We start from the raw sequence: 3,841 nt of genomic DNA on the forward strand, positions 1-3,841 counted from the left end.
CCGTCACAGACGGGAACACCGAGGTCAGTCCTCGAGCAGCCCCGAAGGCACAGCCACCATTGCCCCCCCGTCACACATGGGAACACGGAGACAGCCACCATTGCTCCCTGTCACAGACGGGAACACGGCGGTGCAGTGACATCAGTGGCTCCCCAGGGCCCGGCTGTGAGCAGCTCTGACGCGGCAGCCCCTTCTCCCCAGCATCTGGATGCGGTCAAGCCCGTGGACCAGGCAACCTGCCTCTGCTTCCTCCACGCCTGCCAAGAGCCTCGGAAGGAGGCCCTTCCTCACCTGTGAACAGGAGGGCTGGACGCGAACACACCGCACGCTGCGCCCACGCCACGCCCGGCCTGAGGCAGGCATCAGCAGCCGATTGCCGAGGGCCACACAGTTTCCCTCTGAGCTCTGGCAAGGCCTCAGAACCCTTCTCAACCCTTAGCCAAGGCCAAGTGGTCTGAGAGGCCCAGGAGCTTTACTCTGTGTGGTCCTCAGGGTGCCATGAACCCGACCCCAGGGCCAGCAGCACCTCCAGGCCTAGCCCCCCAGCCCCCCTAGCCCCCGCCCTGGCTGGCTCCCAGCCCAGGCTGCTCCACTTGCAGGCCCAGCCAGCAGCATCTGTTGCCATGGTACCTGCTGGGGTAGCAAGCCCCCCCCCCCCCACAGTGGGACATCACCGCAGCAGCCGGCGAGATTTAAATGCAGGCAGCGGCTTAGATCTGAGCATTGTGTGGATGTGGAATTTCCCAACGTTGACAACAGCCCCAGGGTTATAAAAGAGAATCCTGGTTTTTAGAAAAGATACGGTGGTATGTTTAGGAGGAAGTGGGCATCGCACCTCCAGCATAATCTTAAATGGTTCTGAAAATGCGTATAAATATGACTATTGTACTGTACGTAGAGAGCAGGTGGCTGTAGATACAGATAGAGGTACAGACACCGAAGATGACACAGCAAATGGGGAAAATCCAGCCTGCTGCTGACTCTGGGTAGAGTCAGGGGGAGTTCCTGCTGTATGGCAAGCTATCTTGCCATTTTCCTATAAGGTCAAAATGATATCAAAACTAAAAGATGTGAAAACAATATCCAAAGCGTAGTCTTGGGCCAGCCCTCCTCCCTGCCTCCTACAGAGACCCCAACTCTGCAGGTCTAGATGGGCTCAGACTTGGATTTAATCAGCATCAAGGAGCGTGTGACAGGTTCCGTTGTGTCTCCCCTCAAAATACAGCCCGTCCCTGGAACCCATGAGTGGGACTTTATTTGGAAATAAGGTCTTTGCAGATGTGATGAGTTACGATGAGGAGTGGGCTCAGGGGCAGTGGCCGTGCAAGGACAGAGGCAGAGATTGGACTGAGGCATCTACAGGCTGAGGGCCGCGGGCCACCACCACCAGCCGGAGAAGGGCGCAGACGCAGTCTCCCTCTGAGCCTCTGGAAGGAGCCAGCCCTGCCGACACCTGGATGGCAAAGCTCTGGCCTCCAGAACCGTGAGGACACATCTCTGCTGTGGGAACACCCACGGGCCACGTACCTTCGCTATGGCTTCCCCAGGTGGCGGCTGCTCAGCCCGCAGGGAGGGGCAGTGCTGGTCCCATCCAAACACTTCCGAAAGAGCTGCCAAGGTCCTGCGCAGCCGTTCATTCATTGGCGAGTACATCAACCATACACTGGGCACCGACCGTGTGCCACACCCACCCCGGCAGAGGCCCTGGGGACCCAGCTGTGAACAAAATTGGCAAAATCCCTGCCCTCCTGGAGCTGGCGTCTTAGTGGGGAAGACAGGCAAGAAACACAGCTGGTGAATCAGAGTCTGTTAGCCAGGAGAACGCAGCAGGGAGGAGACGGCAGAGTCTTGGGGAAGGTAGGGAGGTCGGGGAGGCCTTCCCAGGAAGGGGACTTTGGGCAAAGACAGAAGTGAAGGAGGTGAGGAGGGGACAGGTGATCGGGGGAGAGTGCACCAGGAGGAAAGGCGTCGGGGTGGGATGGGGCCAGAGCCTGCAGGGACGGCAGGGAGATACCAACACACAGTGGGGTGAGTGTGGCTGGGGAGGAGGGCATTGGCATGGACCCCATTCCGTGGGGCCCATGGCTCTACAAGACCAGCCATCCCTGAGTTTGGACAGACGTCTATGCAGCCCTGTGCCTGGCAGGCACCCCCTCTCTGCAGCAGCTCTCTCTGGGCCTGCAGGCTCCTCAGAACACTCACGCCTTGAAGGTCTTCCCTGGCCTTCAGGGCGGGCTATGTGACGGTCTCCAGGTGAAGGACCACCTGGGCAGGCAGTGCTGGCGGCTCTGCCGCATGTGCTGGTGTAATCTGAGGTTTGCTCACTCGTCGCCCACCCTTATTATTGTGCAATTAAACACCTGAGGCGGAGGATGACGTGGTTAAAAATAGCCCTTCCTTTCAGCCAGAGAGAGCGCCCGTGAGTGTGAGTGGGTGTGAGGAGGTCCTGGGGGCCAGTGGGGATGGTGTCTGCAGCTGCCTGTGAAGGTGGGAAGAGGCCCCAGGCCCCCATCCTACTGATTTCTCAGAAAAATTCTTAGCACCTTGGCCATCACACACACTTACTCAGCTAAAACTTGAACACTTGCTATGTACCAAGCACGGTTCTAGGCCTGGGAAGAGCCTGGGAGGTGGTCCTGGCCCCCACAGAGAGCCGAGAAGAAAGCAAAGAAGAGTTGGGGGACGGTGGAAGTCAGGGAAGGCCATTGAGGTGAAGGCCATGAGGGTATCTAGGAAGAGTACAGCACGAGTAAAGACTCTTGAGACCAATGTGCCTGCTGTGCAGATGGAACCAAAGGGAGGCCCATGCAGCTGCAGCAGACTGAGAAAGGGAGAGAAAGGGAGGAGGTGAGAACAAGGAGGTGGCCAGGCAGGTCATGCAGGGCCTGGTGGGAATGGGAAGGACTTGGGTTTTTACGGTGAGGACCAGGGCAGAGGCAACAGAGCTGGTCTAGGGACAAACAATGGAACAGATGATAAGGAAGGATGGTGGGGATGGGTGATGATGGGGAAGGATGATGGTGAAGGATGATAGAAAAGGATGATGGAGAAGGATGGTGGGGATAGGTGATGACCGTGAAGGATGATGGGGGAGGGTGATGATGGGGAAGGATGATGGTGGAGGGTGATGATGGAGAAGTATGATGGAGAAGGATGATGAAAAAGGATGATGGGAAGGATTATGGGAAGGATGACAAGAAGGATGATGGAGAAGGATGCTGGGAAGGATGACGGAAAGGATGACGGGAAGAATGATGGAGAAGGATGATGGGAAGGATGATGGAGAAGGATAATGGAGAATGATGAAGAAGGGTAATGGGGAAGGATGATAGGGAAGAATGATGGGAAGGATGATGGGAAGGATTATGGAGAAGGATGATGTGAAGGATGATGAAAAGGATGATGGGAAGGATGATGGAGAAGGATGGTGGAAGATGATGGAGAAGGGTAATGGAGAAGGATGGTGGGAAGGATGATGGAGAAGGATGATGGATAAGGATGATGGGAGGATGACGGGAAGGATGATGGGAGGATGATGGGAAGGATGATGGAGAAGGATGGTGGAGAAGGAGGATGAGAAGGATGATAGGAAGGATGATGGGAAGGATAATGGAGAAGGATGATGGAGAAAGATGGTGGGAAGGATGATAGGAAGGATGGTGGGAAGGATGATGGGACAGATGGTGGGAAGGATGATGGAGAATGACAACAGGAAGGATGATGGGAAGGATGATGGAGAAAGATGGTGGGAAGGATGGTGGAGGATGATGGAGAAGGATGATGGAGAAGGATGATGGAGGATGATGGAGAAGGATGATGGAGGATGATGGAGAAGGATGAT

The sequence above is a fragment of the Colobus angolensis genome, unplaced genomic scaffold (assembly GCF_000951035.1).
Source record: "Colobus angolensis palliatus isolate OR3802 unplaced genomic scaffold, Cang.pa_1.0 Scaffold64, whole genome shotgun sequence".
Classification (NCBI taxonomy): domain Eukaryota; kingdom Metazoa; phylum Chordata; class Mammalia; order Primates; family Cercopithecidae; genus Colobus; species Colobus angolensis.